We start from the raw sequence: 22,256 nt of genomic DNA on the forward strand, positions 1-22,256 counted from the left end.
TAGGACTGGCTGCGGTAGATGTTGGGATGGGCAACATATCATCTGGGCAAACTTTCCAGCATGGTCCCTGACAGAGCCAGCTCTCCTTCTTTCATGCTCTCAGGCAGACTCACCAGTGCCAACTTAACCATGGCCAGCTCTACTGTTGCTTCCCAGGATATTGCACACTTGATCCTGGGGTCATTCTCTGATGTGTTCCAGGTAGCAGGGGTGGGTGGGTGGGGTATGAGAGTCTAGGGTATAGTGAGACATGATGGCAGATGGGAGGCATCTCTCCTTTGCTCACACCACTTCTTGGCAGGCAAGTGGCAGGGCCAGCTACCACACTCCCTCCCTCAGGGCTAAATCATCCACCCACCTACTCCCAACATTCTCCCGTGCCTGTTCCACACAGGGCCAGCTCTACTATGCTACCCAGGCACAGTGAGATGGCTCAGATGTTACAGGCTAGGCTCATGACCAAAAAATATAAGAGAATTTGAATTTTTAATGAATATCTAGATAATTAGCCATGCTGTGAGAACCACTGCCTGAAACATTGGGATGGGGGAGCCTAAATCCATATAATGTACTGACAAACAGAAAGGAATTCATTTTGTTTTAGTCATGATTTAATATATATATATTAATAGCCCTGGAAGTGGGAGCTTGTACACAGTTTAGTCCTCACCTCTTGGTGGATCAAAACCTGAGAGATTTAGTCAGAAACACTGCTTAGCTATAACTCTCATTGTCTGACCCTTGGCTAACCACTTTCTGCTGCTAATCTCTACCTCCTAAATGAATAACAACTTCCCAAACAGTACCATCAGCTATCCATACATGAGCCTGTGGAACACATTTCATACTCAAACCATAACACCAGAAATGCAAATCAAAGTGCAAGGAAATCATGTTACACGTGAATCAAGAATACTACAAAAGGGCAGAAGACAGCATATGGATGGGATATAGAGAAGACAGAAGCCCTCTTAGCTACTGATGAGAATGATAATATACACAGTCATTTTGGGGAAGTGACATTAAAATTATGCAAAAGTTAAAAATATAATTACCAGATGATACAGTAATTCTGCTTCAGTGGATGTATCCAAAAGAAATAAAATCAGTAACTAAAAGAGAATATACATATTCTTATGTTCAGTACAATGGACTTCTTAAAAGATAAGATATAAGAAAAGTCCTGTATGGTTCAGGTTAATGTATATATATATGTACATTTTCCCCTTAAATAATGGGGACCTGTCCCAGATGACAATATGGAGGCCCTGAAGGACATCATGCTAAGTGAAACAAACCATGCACAGAGAGACAGATGTTGATGATTGGTCTCAATTTTGTGTGGAATCAAACTTAGAGAAACAGAATGTAGAGCTGGATGAGGGAAAGTGTCTATCAAACAGTTATAAACTATCTGCTGTAAGGTAAAGTGCCAGAGTTTTAATGAGCAGCTTGCTACTGGTTGTTGATAATCATATACACTTCATTTGCTACATAGGTAGCAAAAAAAATACATAAATATTTTTACTACCCCCACACATCTAATTGTGCAAGGTGGCAGATGTGCCAAGAGTCACATGATTGTGCAGGACACTAAGCATAAAGCACTTAGATTTTGACAGACATTTTTCAAAAGCCTGAAGGAAACATGCAAATTCTAAGACAGCAATACAAGTTTAAAACTTTCTTCATTTTGGATGCTAACACTTTTCTTCCCAATGAAATGTTAGATCTTAATATGACCAATTGTGGAGAAGTTACGGACTGTTTCAAGCTAGGGAGAGGGATTTCACATCTCGAAGGTAGACTTTGATTCCATATTTACACACCTGAGATTGCAAATGACTTTTCCGGGTTCCTGAAACTTTAATGAGCATCATCTACACCCCCTACTCATAAATGCTGCAACTCCTTAGTAGAAGAGCAACTTGCTATAATTCTATTCCAGGAAGACAGTCTCCTCCAACAAGTCCAGTTCTGCCAGGTATGTTTTTCTGTTCCTCAAGCAGGTTACTGTTTTGTTTTTTGTTTTTTTTCCTCTTTTGGGTCTTGGCTTTCCATCCACCACAGACATTTTCTATTCCAACTGCAAAGCTTTTTGTACTGTCTTGGTTTTGTTCCCGTCAGTTACTTCAAAGAAAGAAAAATCCCCAAGCAAGGACATCAATCACCTTTTTGGAAGTCTCTGAAAAATTATTATTTATGTGTCAATAGTGAATCCATTCTACTCTTTAAAGGACAGAAAGGAGAGATTAGAAACATGGTTAAACAAACACGGCTGTCATTAACCTTGTCACTTTTCCAGCGAAGAAAAACAGTACAACAACTCGCGAAAATCAGTGGCAATTTAGAGCAGAAAAGATCGACAGTGCAGACCCTGAGATAGGATAAACTGAGGTGCCGGAGTCTGTAACAATTCTGCAAACAATTATCCTCAATTAAAATGGAAATCAATAATAGTTCATAAGAAAAGGGATAAAGAATATCAAATATTACAGTATCCTCTCTTGTTTTATTGATATAGGGTTCTACTTGCTTTAGAAAACCCTGTGGCATATTTCTTCCTTTTCTTTTATTCTTTTAAGAGTGGTTTTCTTTTTACTGGTGTCATAGTAAAGTTAAAGATAAGCATGTTTTAGACACTTGCTCTCTATAGGTCACTTAACGTTAAATCTTCTTCAGAAACTTTACTCTCAACCAGGGAAGAGGACTGATTAGACAAAAATGAAGAAAGAGCTGGGTGAAGAGACAAGAGTGAGAAAGGACAGGAGAAAAACAAAGAGCTTATCTAGACTGGGATGACCAAAGATGTTGACCTGCTCCTAGCTCCTGCTAGAAAACAGCCCTCCTGCTGTCTAAATATTTACAGACATTGATCTTTCTCCACATTTGCCAGACTTTGCATTTCACTATTAATTTAACAAACAACAAAAAGAAGTTTATGACTTAGGGGCTAGAGAGATGGCTCAGCAGTACACAATATTTACCTACCCTGCAGAGGACCCACATTTAATTCTTAGCACCCATACGGTGACTAGTTACAGGGGATGTGATGTCTCCTTTTGACTTTGATGTGCATCATACAGGCTTATGGTACAATTACATATGTACAGGCAATGATGTATGAATTAAAAACAAATCTTTCTTTAAAACTAGTGGTAAAGCTTAAGTCTCAATAATTGTGATATAAGAAAAATCTTGTGCCTTTGGTGTTAATTTGGAAGAATTAACAAGAAGTTAGCAGGACAATATGGTACCTGACAAGAGAAGCAATACAAATGTGTCAATGGGGCTGAACAAGAAATCTGAATGACAGGAAGTTAGCCTGAAGATGGAGTAGAGGGCCCATTTGTCAACATGGTTAAATCCTTGTAAGATTCCCCACTTTCTACCATGTGCAATAGGAATGCAAGGAAAAGTCTGAGAGCACAGAGTGGTGCCACCAGGTTTTTCTTTTTAAAATTCTTGGCACCTATGCAGAGAAAGATATATTTTTGCCAAGGACCAGATAAATGATACTTACTACTCCAGACTGATGGAGCCAGTCCATAGAAACAAGGGGACAGATTTCAAAGAAGCTTTGGAGAATGTTAACATTTAACTACATATTCTTCTGAATATGCATGTAGAATATGATATTGTTTGAAAACATACTTAAGGAAAAGGGTGTAAAATTTATACTGAAATGTCCAAGGTATTTGCAGTTGAGAAAAGTTTTATTTCCTTCTTCACATTTTTCTTTTACTAATATTCTGTAAAGAATATCTATGTATATATACATGTCTTATTAAGATATAGAAATCAGAAATATAGTCAGTGCCAACTATTGCAATATAATAAAATACTTCTACCATAAAAATAATTTTAAAGGAATTTTATGGTGTAGGTCCTCTGTTTGCCCATCATTTTGGGATAGCTCTTAAAGAATTGTGTATAGCAGTTATGAACCTAGAGTCCTTTGTCATGACTGACAATAGAACTCAATAATACAAATGTTCATTGGTCAACTGAATTATTGATAACATGTGAACAGATGTGCTATTCATACAGGGTTTTACTTACACACCTTCAATCTTATTTCTCAGTTATTGTTAAAAATTATTATATCTCAAAAAATTTTCTCCAGCGTTCTAAATAAGAATCAACTAAGAATTCTAATTTAAAATATTTGGAACCATTTTTACTTGAACATAATGTTCTGTGTTCGATTATGTCTGTATTAAACCCCTATGATACTGCAGGATCTTCATGCTTCATGGTTGGGCACAATATAAGGACAAACCAACCCTGGGTTAAATAGACTAATTATGAATGTCACTCCATATCTATGAGTTCCACATTTGTTCTGTGGATTCTATCAGGCTCAGATTTGAAATATTTTTTAAGCCTTGTATCTGCTCCAATCTCAGAAAGAGAATATCATTATCTCCCTCACACACAGATCTTAGGCCTTAATATGTATGAGCACGTACACACACACACACACACACACACACACACACACACACACACTTTTGTAATGTGTATGGGGGTTAGTATAACACTTAAAAAAGAAGACAATAAAGGCTAATAAAATGCATTAAATATAAAATGCACACTAATGAACTATAGACAATATACTTTGTATAAGTCCTTTGAGTTTTCTTGTGATACAACAGATTTTCAAAATAAGTCTTGAAATAGTCAGTGTCCAGATAAAATTCCATAAGGGCCTTGTTATTTTACTGGGAGATCTGAATTTTAAATTATGCTTTTTATTATTTTAATATTCCTATATACTATAGTTCTTTTGATTTAATGTTGAGCTTAGTATATTTTATTCTTCAGAAATGAAGTTTAGCTTGCCACATACTAGAATGTGGATACTGTTAAAATATATTTAAAGTAATCATAATTTTGAGATTTCTGAAGTTTTCTGAAAACACTGATTCACTGTCTGTTAGTCCTAAAGGCTCACATGTCCGTACTTTAAAAATGTAGAAATTTGCCTCTTTTATAGTGTATATTATAAAAATTTAAAATCTATCATTGTTGCCAGATAAAAATTCTTCTTAATTAAAATGAAAAAAAAGCTGTGTCTATACTGAACATGGCCAGATATTTATAGCATCATCTTCTAAAATACGGCATAAGATCATGTATTATGGCAGCATTTATGTTGTACAAGGAGCATCCGAGTCACTGTGGAGGGCATCAAGCATGTGTGAGAAAGTGCTCTGACTCACATCTCTGTTAGGAAACAAGAAAATCAAGGCTCTGCAGGTTTTAGTGTTAGGGTTTCTATAACAATTACTTATAGAGATTGAGAGACTGTATTTTTTTTAATGGTGTAATAATTTTTATTTTTTTAATTAGGTATATTCTTTATTTACATTTCAAATGTTGTCCCCTTTCCTGGTTCCCCCCTCCCCCAAAAATCCCATAAGCTATCTCCCCTTCTCCAATCAACCCACCCCCTCTTCCCTGTCCTGGTATTCCTCTACACTATGGTATCAAGTCTTTCCAGGACCAAGGCCCTCTCCCCCATTTGGTGTTCAACAAGATCATCCTCTGCTACTGATGTGTCTGGGGCCATGGGTAACTCCAAGTGTACTCTTTGCTTGATGGTTTTGTCCCTGGGTGCTCTGAGAGTACTTGTTGATTCATATTGTTGTTCCTCTTATGGTGTTGCAAACTCCTTCAGCTCTTTGGGTCCTTTCTCTATCTCATCCATTTAGGACTCTGTGCCCAGTTCAATAGCTGGCTGAGAGTTTGCCCCTCTGTATTTGTCATGCACTAGCAGAGCCTCCCAGGTGACAGCTATATCAGGCTCCTGTCAGCAAGCACTTGTGGGCATCCACAATGGCATCTGGGTTTTATAATTGTATATGGGATGGATTCCTAGATGGGGTAGTATCTGGATGGTCTTTCCTTCAGACTCTTCTCCACACTTTGTCTCTGTATCTCCTTCTGTGGGTGTTTTGTTCCTCCTTCTAAGAAGGACTAGAGTATCCATACTTTGACCTTCCTCCTCCTTGGGCGTCATTTGATATGTGAATTGTGTCTTGGGTATTCCAAGTTTCTAGGCTAGCAACCACTTATCAGTGAGTGCAAACCATGAGTGTTCTTTTGTGATTGGGTTACATTACTCAGGATGATATTCTCCAGTTCCATCCATTTGTGTAAGAATTTCATGATTTCATTGTTTTTAATGGCTGAATAATACTCCATTGTGTATATACCACAATTTTTGTAACCATTTCTCCATTGAGGGACATCTGGGTTATTTCCAGCTTCTAGCTATTATAAATAGGGCTACTATGAGCATGTAGTATGTGTCTTTATTACATGGGGGAGAATCCTCTAAGTATATGCCCAGGAGTGGTATAGCAGTGTCCTCTGGTAGTATTATGCCCAGTTTTCTGAGGAGCTGTCAGATGGATTTCCAGAGTGATTATAACACCTTGCAATCCCACCAGCAGTGGAGTAGTGTTCCTCTTAACCTCTCCAGCACCTGCTGTCTCCTGAGGTCTTTATCTTAGCTATTCTGACCTGTGTGAGGTGAAATCTCAAGGTTGTTTTGATTTGCATTTTCCTGATGACTAGGGATGTTGAACATGTCTTTAGATGATTCTCAGCCATTCGATATTTCTCAGGTGAAAATTCTTTGTTTAGTTCTGTACCCCATTTTAATAGGGTATTTGGTTTTCTGGAGTCTAACTTCTTGAGTTCTTTGTATATATTGTATATTAGGCCTCTGTTGGATGTAGGGTTGGTAAAGATCTTTGTCCAATTTGTTGGTTGCCAACAAGTGAAAGATCTGTATGACAAGAACTTCAAGTCTATGAAGAAAGAAATCAAAGAAGATCTCAGAAAATGGAAAGATCTCCCATGCTCGAGGATTGGCAGGATTAATATAGTAAAAATGGAGATCTTGCCAAAAGCAATATACAAATTCAATGTAATCCCCATCAAAATCCCAACTCGATTCTTCATAGAGCTAGAAAGAGCAATTCTCAAATTCATCTGGAATAACAAAAAACCCAGGATAACTAAAGCTATTCTCAACAGTAAAAGAAATTCTGGGGGAATCAGTATCCCAGACCTCAAGCAGTAACACAGAGAAATTGTATTAAAAACTGCATGGTATTGATACAGTGACAGGCATAGAATTGAAGACCCAGAAATGAACACACACACCTATGGTCACTTGGTCTTTGACAAAGGAGCTAATTTCATCCAGTGGAAAAAAGATAGCCTCTTCAACAAATGGTGCTGGCTCAATTGGTGGCTAGCATGCAGAAGAATGAAAATAGATCCTTTCTTATCCCCTTGCACTAAGCTCAAGTCCAAGTGGATCAAGGACCTCCACACAAAACCAGACACACTGCAAATAATAGGAAAAAACTGAGGAAGAACCTTGAACACATAGGCACAGGGGAAAATTTCCTGAACAGAACCCCAATAGCCTATGCCCTAAGATCAAGAGTTGGCAAATGGACCTCATAAAATTACAGAGACTGTGATTTTTGTGACTCTATTGGTTAATGGCAGATCATCATTCTTGCCAAAAATACTGAACAGATAGATATATAGCTGAAAATTGATGACAGTCTTGGTTTTTGGTATTTGTGTAAATGATTTCAATCATAGTTAATGATACAGGAAGCATTTTATGTTTTGGAACATATACATAATTTTATATATGTGTGTTTATACACACACATACATACACACACACATATATGTTAACACAAAATAGAGTCAGTGTAGAAGCATCATGAAGTGACTCAATGTAGAATACCACCTGAAGTTTTAAACTTATTTAAATTTATTAGGTGACCGTCATAAAGTTTCATTGCTTTGTAAAGGATTATGGTCTAATTAAGTCATCTACGGCTTCCTAACTGACATAGTTTCCATTACACTGAGTAACTTCTTTAACAAGATTTGATATCATATTTATTTCATCTACTGTAACTTATACAAATATATAACATATATTTATGTATATACTTGGTAACACAGTTGATATGTTTTGTAAAAACAATGTTATGCTTTATAGAGCATGGCATGGTATGTGGATATGGTTACCTCAGTGGGCCGATGCTAAAGCATCACCCCCCATAAGATACCAGTTATAGCACTGGTGAGTGTAGTATAGAGTTTATTTGGCAGCATGGAAATGTAAGTTGAGGGAGTAGAGGCAGAAGAAGAGAGGGGGCAGATGAGGAGAGACAGACAGAGAGAGAGAGACAGAGACAGAGACAGAGACAGAGAGAGAGAGAAAGGTCAGATAAGGAAAGTGTCAGAGGGAAGGTTGAGAGAGAGAGGGGGGGGGACCAAACCTCTTTTTTTTTGTCTTTTTTTTTTATTCGATATATTTTTTATTTACATTTCAAATGATTTCCCCTTTTCTAGCCCCCCACTCCCCGAAAGTCCCATAAGCCCCCTTCTCTCCCCATGTCCTCCCACCCACCCCTTCCCACTTCCCCGTTCTGGTTTTGCCCTATACTTCTTCACTGAGTCTTTCCAGAACAAGGGGCCACTCCTCCTTTCTTCTTGTACCTCATTTGATGTACGGATTATGTTTGGGGTATTCCAGTTTTCTAGGTTAATATCCACTTATTAGTGAGTGCATACCATGAGTCACCTTTTGAGTCTGGGTTACCTCACTTAGTATGATGTTTTCTAGCTCCATCCATTTGCCTAAGAATTTCATGAATTCATTGTTTCTAATGGCTGAATAGTACTCCATTGTGTAGATATACCACATTTTTTGCATCCACTCTTCTGTTGAGGGATACCTGTGTTCTTTCCAGCATCTGGCAATTATAAATAGGGCTGCTATGAACATAGTAGAGCATGTATCCTTATTACATGGTGGGGAATCCTCTGGGTATATGCCCAGGAGTGGTATAGCAGGATCTTCTGGAAGTGAGGTGCCCAGTTTTCGGAGAAACCACCAGACTGATTTCCAGAGTGGTTGTACCAATTTGCAACCCCACCAGCAGTGGAGGAGTGTTCCTCTTTCTCCACATCCTCTCCAACACCTGCTGTCTCCTGAATTTTTAATCTTAGCCATTCTGACTGGTGTAAGGTGAAATCTCAGGGTTGTTTTGATTTGCATTTCCCTAATGACTAATGAAGTTGAGCATTTTTTAAGATGCTTCTCTGCCATCCGAAGTTCTTCAGGTGAGAATTCCCTGTTTAACACTGTACCCCATTTTTAATAGGGTTGTTTGGTTTTCTGGAGTCTAACTTCTTGAGTTCTTTATATATATTGGATATTAGCCCTCTATCTGATGTAGGATTGGTGAAGATCTTTTCCCAATTTGTTGGTTGCCCATTTGTCCTCTTGATGGTGTCCTTTGCCTTACAGAAACTTTGTAATTTTATGAGGTCCCATTTGTCAATTCTTGATCTTAGAGCATACGCTCTTGGTGTTCTGTTCAGAAATTTTCTCCCTGTACCAATGTCCTCAAGGGTCTTCCCCAGTTTCTTTTCTATTAGCTTCAGAGTGTCTGGCTTTATGTGGAGGTCCTTGATCCATTTGGATTTGAGCTTAGTACAAGGCGACAAAGATGGATCAATTCGCATTCTTCTGCATGCTGACCTCCAGTTGAACCAGCACCATTTGTTGAAAAGGCTATCTTTTTTCCATTGGATGTTTTGAGCCCCTTTGTCGAGGATCAAGTAGCCATAGGTGTGTGGGTTCATTTCTGGATCTTCAATCCTGTTCCATTGATCTGCCTGCCTGTCACTGTACCAATACCATGCAGTTTTTAACAGTATTGCTCTGTAGTATTGCTTGAGGTCAGGGATACTGATTCCCCCAGAATTTCTTTTGTTGCTGAGAATAGTTTTAGCTATCCTGGGTTTTTTATTATTCCAGATGAATTTGTTAATTGATTTTTCTAACTCTGTGAAGAATTGAGTTGGGATTTTGATGGTATTGCATTGAATCTGTATATTGCTTTTGGCAAAATGCCCATTTTAACTATATTGATTCTTGCGATCCATGAGCATGGGAGGGTTTCCCATTTTTTGAGGTCTTCTTCCATTTCCTTCTTCACAGTCTTGAAGTTCTTGTCATACAGATCTTTCACATGTTTGGTAAGAGTCACCCCAAGATACTTTATACTGTTTGTGGCTATTGTGAAGGGGGTCATTTCCCTAATTTCTTTCTCAGCCTGCTTATCCTTTGAGTATAGGAAGGCCACTGATTTGCTTGTGTTGATTTTATAACCTGCCACTTTGCTGAAGTTGTTTATCAGCTGTAGGAGTTCTTTAGTGGAGTTTTTTGGGTAACTTAGGTAGACTATCATGTCATCTGCAAATAATGATAGTTTGACTTCTTCCTTTCCAATTTGTATCCCTTTGACCTCCTTATGTTGTCGAATTGCCCGAGCTAGTACCTCAAGTACAATATTGAAAAGATAAAGAGAGAGGGGGCAGCCCTGTCTAGTCCCTGATTTTAGTGGGATTGCTTCAAGTTTCTCTCCATTTAGTTTGATGCTGGCTACCGGTTTGCTGTATATTGCTTTAACGATGTTTAGGTATGGGCCTTGAATTCCTGTTCTTTCCAAGACTTTAAGCATGAAAGGATGCTGAATTTTGTCAAATGCTTTTTCAGCATCCAATGAAATGACCATGTGGTTTTTTTCTTTGAGTTTGTTTATATAGTGGATTGCATTGATGGATTTCCGTATATTAAACCAACCCTGCATTTCCGGGATAAAGCCTACTTGATCATGGTGGATGATCGTTTTGATGTGTTCTTGGATTCGGTTGGCAAGAATTTTATTGAGTATTTTTGCATTGATGTTCATAAGGGAAATTGGTACAGGCTCTTGTAGTAGGATCTGATGATTTTTTGGATTTCCTCAGTTTCTGTTGTTATATCTCCCTTTTCATTTCTAAGTTTGTTAATTTGGATACTTTCTCTGTGCCCTTTGGTCAGTCTGGCTAAGGGTTTATCTATCTTGTTGATTTTCTCAAGGAACCAGCTCCTGGATTCGTTAATTCTTTGTATGGTTCGCTTTGTTTCCAATTGATTGATTTCAGCCCTGAGTTTGATGATTTCCTGCCTTCTACTCCTCCTGGGTGAATTGGCTTCTTTTTGTTCCAGGACTTTCAGGTGTGTCATTAAGCTGCTAGTGTATGCTCTCTCCATTTTCTTTTTGGAGGCACTCAGGGCTGTGAGTTTACCTCTTAGCACTGCTTTCATTGTGTCCCAAAGATTTGGGTATGTTGTGCCTTGATTTTCATTAAATTCTAAAAAGTCTCTGATTTCTTTCTTTATTTCTTCTTTGGTCAAGGTGTCATTGAGTAGAGTATTATTCAGCCTCCATGTGTATGTGGGCTTTCTGTTGTTTTTGTTGCTATTGAAAATCACTCTTACACCATAGTGATCTGATAGGAGGCATGGGATTAGTTCGATCATCTTATATTTGTTGAGGTCTGCCTTGTGTCCAATTATATGGTCGATTTTGGAGAAGGTACCATGAGGTGCTGAGAAAAAGGTATATTCTTTTGCTTTAGGGTGAAATGTTCTATAAATATCAGTCAAATCCAATTGGTCCGAAGCTTCAATTAGTTTTACTGTGTCTCTGTTTAGTTTCTGTTTTCCCGATCGGTCCATTGAGGAAAGTGGAGTATTGAAGTCCCCCACAATTATTGTGTTAGGTGCAATGTGTCTTTGAGCTTTAGTAAAGTTTCTTTTACGAATGAGGGTGCCTTTGCATTTGGTGCATAGATGTTCAGAATTGAAAGTTCTTCTTGGTGGATTTTTCCTTTGACCAGTAAGAAGTGTCCTTCTGTGTCTCTTTTGATGACTTTAGGTTGAAAGTCAATTTTATCTGATATTAGAATGGCTACTCCTGCTTGTTTCCTGTGATCATTGGCTTGTAAGATTGTCTTCCAGCCTTTTACTCTAAGGTAGCTTTTATCTTTGACACTGAGGTGTGTCTCCTGTATACAGCAAATTGTAGGGTCCTGTTTCCTTATCCAGTCTGTTAGTCTATGTCTTTTTATTGGGGAATTGAGACCATTGGTGTTAAGAGATATTAGGGAATATTGATTATTACTTCCTTTCATTTTTGATGTTCTTTTTATATTTGAGTGGTTATCTTCTTTTGGGTTTAATGAAGGAAGGTAACTATCTTGCTTTTTCCAGGGTGTAGTTTCCCTCCTTGTATTGGAGTTTTCCTCCTATTATTCTTTGCAGAGCTGGGTTTGTGAAAAGATATTGTGTAAATTTGGTTTTGTCATGGAATATCTTGGTTTCTCCATCTATGGTGAATGAGAGTTTTGCTGGGTATAGTAGTCTTGGCTGACATTTTTGTTCTCTTAGAATCGGCATGAGATCTCCCCAGGATCTTCTAGCTTTCATGGTCTCTGGTGAGAAGTCTGGTGTGATTCTGATAGGTCTTCCTTTATATGTTACTTGACCTTTCTCTTTTACTGCCTTTAATATTCTTTCTTTGTTTAGTGCATTTGGGGTTTTGATTATTATGTGACGGGAGGTATTTCTGCTCAGGTCCAGTCTGTTTGGAGTTCTGTAGGCTTCTTGTATATTCATAGGCATCTCTCTCTTTAAGTTAGGAAAGTTTTCTTCCATAATTTTGTTGAAGATATTTGCTGGCCCTTTCTGTTGTATATCTTCACTCTCATCTATACCTATAATCCTTAGGTTTGGTCTTCTCATTGTATCCTGGATTTCCTGGATGTTCTGGGATACAAGCTTTTTGCATTTTGTATTTTCTTTGACAGTTGAGTCAATGGTTTCTATGGTATTTTCGGCATCTGAGATTCTTTCTTCCATCTCTTGTATTCTGTTGTTTATATTTGCATCTATGGCCCCTGATTTCTTCTCAAGGTTTTCTATCTCCAAAGTTGTCTCCCTTTGTGATTTCTTAGTTGTTTCTACTTCTGTTTTTAGGTCCATGATGGTTTTGCTCAGTTCCACCATTTTTTTGTCTGTGTTTTCCTGTAATTCTTTAAGAGATTTTTGTGTTTCCTCTTTCATGACTACTGCTTGTTGACTCAAGTTCTCTTGCATTTCTTTAAGTATTTTTTGCCTTTCTTCTTTATTGGCTTCTATCTCTTGGGCCTTATTCTCCTGCATTTCTTTAAGTGTTTTTTGTGTTTCCATTATACGGGTTTCTAGCTTATTCATGTTCCTCTGTATTTCTTTAAGAGATTCATTCATGTCCTTTTTGTGTTCTTCTAGCAGCATCATGAACAGTGATTTTAAATCCAAATCTTGTTTCTCTGGTGTGTTGGCATAACCAGGACTTGCTGATGTTGGAGAGTTTGGTTCAGATGCTGCCATATTGCCTAGATTTCTGTTAGTAGCATTCCTGCGTTTGCCCTTTGCCATCTTCTTCTCTGGAGCTAATTGGTCTTGTCTCTGGCTGGTGTTTCAGCCTCCTGAGAGGCTCTAGGGCTATTTCTGCACCACTGGAGGGCAGGGTTTCCCCTGTTGCAGATTGCTAATGTGCTTTCCTCCTCTTGGGTGCCCTTGCAGCCCTAGTGTTCTTTGCCCCAGATTGTGTCTGTGAGCCAGAAGGTGCCCATTTGCTCCTTCAGGGAGTGCTGAGGCTGTATGCTGCAGGGACCTTTTCTGCGTGCTGATCTCTCTGCTGGGCAGCGGAACTCCCAACCGGGTTGGTGCACACAAGGCTAGCCTAGCTGCTCAGGCCCTGACTCTAGGCAAAAGCCTGGCAGGCCAATGTCCGAGCAAAGTTCCCCTCAGCTGTGAGTGTTAATTGGGTCTGTCAGGTGGCTAGGATGGTGGTGTGTGCGCGCTCCCTGAGAGTGCTGGGAGAGTCTGCTGGGCTAACAACCTCCTGCCCGGGTCAGCACACAGATGGCCCACCGAGCAGCCCAGGGCCTGGGGGCAGTCCAGGGCCTGACCGTCTGAGACCCCTGCTATGTCCGCCTCAGGCTATGCCTGTTAGCTGGTTTGGTTTTGTCTGCTGGGTCCCTCTGGCTTCCCATAGGCAAAATGGAGGCGGTGCACGCTGGCCCGTGCTAACAACCTCCTGGCCGGGTCAGCACACAGATGGCCCACCAAGCAACCCAGGACCTGGGGGCAGTCCAGGACCCGACCGTCTGAGACCCCTGCTATGTCTGCCTCGGGCTATGCCTGTTAGCAGGTTTGGTTTTGCCTGCTAGGTCTCTCTGGCTTCCCTTAGGCAAAATGGCAGTGGTGCACGCTGGCTCCTGGCCGGGTTTGCACCCTGGTGGCGCCCCGATCAGCCCAGAGCCTGGGTGCAGGCCAACGCCCGTCGGGCTTAGACCCCCGCGATGTTGGTCTTGGGTTATATTTGCGTACCTCAGTCTGATTTCTCTGGCGACCGAGAACCAATATGGAGGCCTCGTATCTGACTGGCGGGAGGCAGAGTTCTGATGTGGCTTCTGTGTGGTGAAAGGCGCCATAAATCCTCCGCTGCTCGCAGCCTGGCTGGCCAGCGCTGGCCAGTGGTTGTGGGTGTAGGGTCTGCCTGGACCCTGTCCGCTTGGTTCTACTGCTGATGGCTCTTCCTCTAGACCAGCCGCTACTGCTGCTGCTGCTCCCAAACCTCTTTTATAGGAAGCTAAGCCTACCTGCCAATTGTTTTCTGTTGGGTAGAGCCTAGAAGGAATGCTAGTATGCAAGTATGGTTAACAATAGTTCTTTTCAATAGAGAAGGACCATAAGCGTATTTTATGCAAATCATGAAACCTTAATGAACTAGGAATTTCTTCCAAAGCACTTTTTGTTTATTTTTTTGTTTTAGAAGAATCCTATAGAACTGCAGCAAACAGATAAGATGAATAATATAATGTATAAAATATACCCTACCCCTTTAAAAGAATGAGTATATCATCTCTGGCCATCTAAAGTATCTTCAAGGGAATATTTTAAGATATACAATTCAGTAGACATTTTTAGTGTATTTCCTACATAGAATGAGGTGACCATATAAGTGCAACAAGGGATATGCTTTACCTTCAGAGAATGACTGCAGGTTTACATCATTTTAGGGCATCTCAATCCTGGATGACAACCTAGATCTAACCAGAATTTTGTCTTCTTCTCAGTTACATCAGTTACCATGGTGATTATCCTGCTAGGAGGAGTCAAATTCTATCACCAATAGACTATGTAGTATTATGTGATTTGAAGTTCAGAGAGGGGCTGACTATGTACCAAGAACTCTATAAATTATTAGTGAAACTTTTTAGAGGATGTTTCAGATTGAAAATGTAGATAGTTAAAGCTTGGATAAAGAAATTTATTTCAAATTAAAGAGGCTGATAAGATATATCCATTGCATAGTTTAATTTTAAATGGTCGGGAGTGGGCTGAGGCTGATTCTTAGAATTTAACTAAATCTGATAGTGCAGAGTGTTCTTCCCTGTAGCAGATGACTTGGGATTTGTTGACACCAAAACTGGTAGGAATTCAAGGTTTGAAAAAACAAGTCTCTCTTTTTATAGCTTTAAATTTCTAGGGACCAACTAGTCAGCCAATAATATTAATCCTCACTGGTAAATGTTGCATGTACCTGTGCCCTGCTCTCCCTGAGAGCAGCTTTCCGCCATATCCAGTATTTTAGTCAGGGTTTCTATTCCTGCACAAACATCATGACCAAGAAGCAAGTTGGGAAGGAAAGAATTTATTCATCTTACACTTTCGACATTGCTATTGATCACCAAAGGAAGTCAGGACTGGAACTCAAGCAGATTAGGAAGCAGGAGCCGATGCAGAGGCCATGGAGGGGTGTTTTCTTCCTAGCTTGTTTCTCCTGGTTTTTTCAGCTTGTTTTCTTATAGAACTCAGCCCAGAGATGGGACCACCCACAAAGGGCCCTCCCGCTTTGATCCCTAACTCACACATGGAAGCATTTTCTCACTTGAAGCTCCTTTCTCTGTGATAACTCCAGCTTCTGGCAAGTTTACACAAAACCATCCAGCACATCCAGTGAGTCTCTCTCTTCAGTGTCTATACTTCAAGGTAGATAATTCTCCAAGTGACAGTGCTCATCTTGATTTCTAGAACCTGTTGGCATCACTTTAATGATCATGTAACTGATTATGATTCAGATGGGCCTAATGTGATTACATGACTCCATAAAAGCAAGGAACTCTTTCATGCTACTAACGGATGCTGCCTGCCATCTCTGTCAGAAAATGGAGAGGACCACATGAGGGAGGATATGGAGAAACTAGGATCCTTCTCCTTCATTGTGAAGTCATCATTCTTTCTGAGAAGTCAAAAAGAACTGAATGAGTTTAACCTGAATTGTTTTAGAAGTAGATAATACCACTCCAGAGCTATGAAGGCAGTACTTGTGAGATTTGAAGCGCTACTCTTTATCCCAGTGTTTCATGAAGTGGAACACAGAGTCAATGATTATTTTGAAGCATTAAAATCGAATGCTGTTTTCCATGGTCACTGAATGCTTGGTGATCAATTACCTTTATTGTCTTGCTCATCAGCTCTCTCATGGATAGATATACACTGCACCTGCAGGCACAAAGCATGTTTTGATTTCATCAACTTACCATTTGATGGGACTTGGCATCAAGATGCATTGTGCTTAGATGCAAATCTGGACATTGCAGTAGATACTGGTGTGAGATAAATCTTTGGAGGTATTAGAAAAAAAATATTTTGTATGTAAGAAGTATATGGCATCAGCAATGTTAAAATAGTATGATCTGAATGTCCTTTCAAATAATCATATCAAAAGTTAACTGAGGCTCCCAGCACTGGGGGCTGATGGGGGTAGTAAGAAGTCTGAAGTAGCCACCTACTAGAGCCAGACAGAACTCCCAGTGGAGGGAGAAGAACACCAAGCCACCATCAGAAACCTTTGACCCCAAATTTGTCCTGCCTACAAGAAGTGCAGGGACAAAGATGTCATGGAAACTCAGTGAATGGCCAACCAAAAACTGACCAACATTATATCCATCCCATGGAATAAAAATCAACCCCTGACACTATTAAAGGCACTGTTATGCTTGTAGACAGGAGCATAACTGTCCTCTAAGAGGCTCTACACAGCATCTGGGTGAAACAGATCCTGAGACCTACAATCCAAATATTAGACAGAACTGGGGAAGTCTTGTGGAAGGTTGAGGAAGGATTGAGGAATCCTAGCAGATCGGATAGAGACTCCACAAGAAGACCAAAAGAATCAACTACCTGGACCCTTGGGGCTCCCAGAGACTGAATTAACAACCAAAGAACATGCAAGGATTATGCCTAGGACCCTGCACATATGCTGCAAATGTGCAACCTAGTTTTCATGCTGGTCCCCCCATAAGTGAGTTGAGGAGTCCCATGACTCTGTTACCTACCTGTGGATATTCCCCCCTCACTGGGCTGTCTTGGCTGCCCTCTGTGTGAGAGAATGTACCTTCTCCTGCAGTGATGTGTGCTGTTTGTATGGGTTGAGGCAACCCAGAGGAAACCTCACATTTCTCAGAGATGAAAGAGAGGGAGAGATGGCTAGGGGTTGTGTGACTGGAGACTGGGAAGAGAGTGGTGACTATAATCTGGATGTAAATTGAATAAATAAATTAATAGAAACACAAGAGAAAGAAAGGTAATTGCTATTGTAATAGAATCAATAGACATTTAAAAATAAAACAATATTTTGGGCCTTGATGTTCATGCCCTCATGGACTGGATTAGTGCCTTGGTAGAGGAGTGGATTTAGCCCTCAACTGCTCATCTAGCTTCTGCTACAGTATGATGCAGTAAGATGGTCTCTATCAGAGACCATCCCATTGACCACAAGTGTTTTATACCATAGAATGGTTTAAGTGTCTGTTCATTGTAAAGTACTCAGTGTCAGACAGCATAGCACAAGATGGACTAAGCCAGTGGTCATATATGTAGTGATAGTGATATAACAAAGATAATATAATATTTGACTGCAGCTGCTAGAGACTAAGACTTAAAAAGGACTGTGTAAAACTATTTTTATTTAAAAATCACACAATGTAGATATATAATGATAGATTTTCAAATTGCCTTCTTCTGAATCCTGCTTATAACACACACCTTTCAGTAGTTGTTGTTATTTATTTATTTATTTTATTATTTTAATTCACACGAATATGTATATGCCTGTGTTAGTACATGCTATGTGTGTGTGCATGTCGAGAGAGTCCAGAAGAAAGTGTTGGATCTACGGGCCTGGAATTGTGGACAGTTTTGAGCTCCTGATGTGCTTAGATCTGAGCTTGGTTCCTCTAGAAGAATATGTACTGCTTTTAAACACTAAGCTATCTCTCTAGTCCTGCTTACTAGTTTTAAGTAGAATGCTAGACAAATCACTTCAGTTTCAAATGGTACCTGGTCCTGATAGAATAGAATCACGTTCACAGATTATGATTCTGCTATTACTGCAATAAAACACTGAATCTAGTTTTATTACTAAAAATGACCTTTAGATAACATATAACCAATGAATTATTTCTAAAAGGACTTGAGGAATTTCCATAAATATAATGAAAAGCACAATTTCAAACCAAGCAGCTGAATACTTTTCTGTAACTCAGCCAGGCATACTATAAATAAAAATGATGATTATAAAACATTTTGAGATTTATATATGGTGAATAGATGTTGCTGCTAAAGTTTGAAAAGATAGTTGTAGTTGTTAATTAGATACATTAGAAAACATAACTATGGAATAAACCTATAGATTCTACCTCACAAGTAATATATGCTGCCAAATATATGATCTGATCGTGCTATTACCCAGATTACAGCACAGATATGGTTTCTGTAGCGTAGTGCTTGCTGTATAAGCACACAGAAACTGTTGCAGAAGGTTAGAGTAGAGGAAGGAAGAGGAAGAAAAGGTGCAGTCGACACAGCGTGTTCATTCCAGGCATGGCGTGTGGATTATCACTTCCTCTTCATCTGAGTCCTGCTTCCTACACGGTAGCCTTATGTTCACTGTTAAGAATCCCCTAATAGTAAAGTGCTCCCTCTAGCCTTCATAGTACCAGTATCAGAGGCCACACCCCTCCCCTAGACTCTGAGGGGTCTTCTGGGAGTGTTCTTTCAAGGACACAGGCCATTGCAGCTAGCTCTTGACTTGTGAGTGTGCTCCCCACTGACAGTTAAAGGCTGAGAGGCCAGAAATGGTGTGAATTAGTTTATGTTTTCTGATCCTACCCCAGGGCTTGGCTTATAGAAAATCCTCTAGGATCCCATCAGTGACCACGGTAAATTTTCACAATTAACCATCCGAATTGTGCACTAAGTTCCTAACTTAAGTTGTATAAGAGACTAAATCTACATTTGGATTGTTAGACTAACATGTCTAACAAAATGCTGCTGTCCTTCCTTCATGAGACCAGGGATGCAGAGACTAATCTGGAGAGTTAAAGAACCATGACATTCTGTCAGGCTGTCTTCACAGAAGTGGAAATGTCATCAAATCATGCATTTTTTATTATGAATTCTTTTAGAAATGTACTCTTTCCACAAATTCATTATCGGAAAGTCATAGCTGTGTTAATACATGAACCTGGAATCCAACGAACTTGGGTCTGCAGGTATTATTTAAGAAAACTAAATTCTAACACTGAAGTATACAATAAATTTTAAAAATGTATCACTGAAGGCATTCCCACTTGGATCGGGTATGTAATTTATACCAACAAAGTATCTGCAAATGTCCGATGTGTCCTTTTAGTTCAGTGAATGCTTTTCCCTATTTTTTCCAAGCACCAACCCTGCTCACCTTTCCTTAGTTTCCACTACTGCGCATTACTAAATCAAATAGGACTTAATTTATAATTGGTGATTTTTGGAGTTCTTCCAATCTAGATTTTATTTATTTTATCAAGGAATGTTTACCTTAAGAAAACTCTGTGCTCTTTTCTAATTTTGGATTCCTGTTCCTTTCTGAGAAGACACTATTCAAGACTGGACTCTTTTCTCCTAAATTATAGAATAACTTCATCATTTATCTGTAAGGTTATAATGTAGGATATCATTCAGCATATTTTTATGGTATTTGTGCTAAGTATGTTAATATCACTAAATGACACTCACAACCAAGGAATAATTTCCAAGCATTTGTCCACTAACTTCAAGAGAACAACATTTACTTTATGGCTTTCAAGCTAAGCAAGACTTGGGACATTTCATATGGGATGTCACGTTCAAGATGGTCTATAAACTGAATACCAGCTTGTCTAGAAGAGGCCTCTCCTGGAGCCCATTAACCTTCAGGAAACCTTCGCTTCTCCTTCCTGACACAAGTAAAGCAAACAGGATTTTAATAAAAGTCCTGCAGCAGTTGTACCTGAAAGGTCAGGGATGGTGATAAAGCTACTAACACTGTAACTTTAAGAAAACAGATCCTGACAACCTTTAATAACACTGGGTTTGCCAGGGCTCAAGGCAGAGGACCTGTGTTTTAAAATTCCATTTGAGAAGGCAGTTCTGCCATTTGACAGCATCATGGTCTTTAATCTTGGTTTTTTTTGGTGCAGACTTTGACCATATACCTGGTGGAATCTTGCAATTTGTGTGGTTCTGAGTAGCGAAGGAAATAATTTTCTCTAGTGATAGATAAGTGTCCCTGTCTTCTGCTCTGGCTTTCTGATCACTCATGTTATTAATACTGAGTCCCCCCCACCTCTAACAGGAGAAGTCATTTACTTCTGAAGCAGACTTGGTTCAGCAGAGCATTTCTAGTTCATATACTTTTCATTTCTGTCTTTTAATCTTTCTTAAGCTTTTTACACATTGAAAAAGCCTACAATAATGCCTGAATCTGCCTGGCCATCCGGAGGATGAAATTATCCCTGGAAACTTGGCTTGAAAGGATTATGAATCATACATCATGACAAACACTAAAAATACAAGCAATTTGTGTAAATTAATAGAAGAAAAAACAACTTAATATCATAATTCATTGTTTTCACATCACTCAGTTTCAAAAGTCATATTTTTCAGTCTTTAAAATTGGTGATATGTGTCTATATTTTTGCCCTTGTCATCTCAACTTAAATCTATATAAATGAACAAATGTCTCTTTGTAGGTGCAAACATCATTATGCATACCAAGGAAATCAAGTTAAAAGTTCTTTCCTTCTAGTACACTAACACTGAATGGTGAGCAGATTCCACATTCTCTTCAAAGTAATTTCAACAATGAAAAATCTTAAGAAGATTTAACTACAATAAAACATTTTTATAAAAAAAGGACCTCTTATTTACAAGTGTCAATGCCCAAATCAAAATAATTCTAAATAAAATCAATAGTGCATCAAACAATAATACAGGGCTGGAGAGATGGTTTAGTGGTTAGGAGTACTTGCTGCTATTACAGAGGACCAGCAAGTCCTCAAGTAATATTTCCCAGCACCCGCATGGTGACTCATATAGCCTATAACTCTAGTTCTTTGGAGTCTAATACTCTTTCCTACTTCTCTGGATAGCAAGCAAAAGAACCATATATATTAAGATAAAATAAATAATTAAAAATAATAGCATATCATGAGGTTGTAAAAGACCTCCCTGGAAAGCAAGGAAATTTAATATTGGAAAGTTAATAATACAACTCATCACATTAGTAGCACTAATGAGAGATGTGGTGATTGTCTCCAAAGATATTAAAAAGGCATTTCACAAAGCTCAATATCAGTTCTTTTTTTAAAGAAGTCATTTAAATAGAAATCAATGAATATATATGAATATACAAATATGCATATATCCCCAATATAGCATTAACCAGGACCTTTCTTAAAGGATATTTGTTATGTTTTATAAAAAAGAAATAAAGAACCAGGATAGATTTGTAGAAGCACAGTAAGGTGAAGTGGAAGAAGGTTCCTCTGCAGGCCCATGCTGAGGCATCCCTTCCGCCTGAGGTACCAGTCACATGACAACAGATATAGCATGGAATAGAGCTTACCTTAGGGCATGAGAAGGGGGATTGAGGAGGGAGTAGAGACAAACAGAGAAAGTCAGAGAGAGAGAGAAAGAGATAGAGAGAGAGAGAGAGAGAGAGACAGAGAGACAGAGACAGAGACAGAGACAGAGAGACAGAGAGACAGAGAGACAGAGAGATAGAGACAGAGAAACAGAGAGACAGAGAGACAGAGAGACAGAAAGAGAGGAGCCTGCCAGGAATACATGGAGAGGAAAGGGGGAGCGGAATAGGAAGAGAAGGGACAGAGAGTATAAAAGAGTAAGAGAAAAAGAGAACGAGGAGGGGGCAAACAGCACCTTTTAGAGTGAGTCAGGC

General features: G+C 39.2%; 1 protein-coding gene across 1 annotated transcript in view; it reads left to right on the forward strand.

The window, feature by feature from the left end:
- Positions 1–22,256, forward strand: part of Cntnap2 (contactin associated protein 2) — a 1,662,736-nt gene that overhangs the window by 681,434 nt on the left and 959,046 nt on the right. The window lies entirely within an intron of this gene.

This window comes from Apodemus sylvaticus, chromosome 2, assembly GCF_947179515.1.
Source record: "Apodemus sylvaticus chromosome 2, mApoSyl1.1, whole genome shotgun sequence".
Lineage (NCBI taxonomy): Eukaryota > Metazoa > Chordata > Mammalia > Rodentia > Muridae > Apodemus > Apodemus sylvaticus.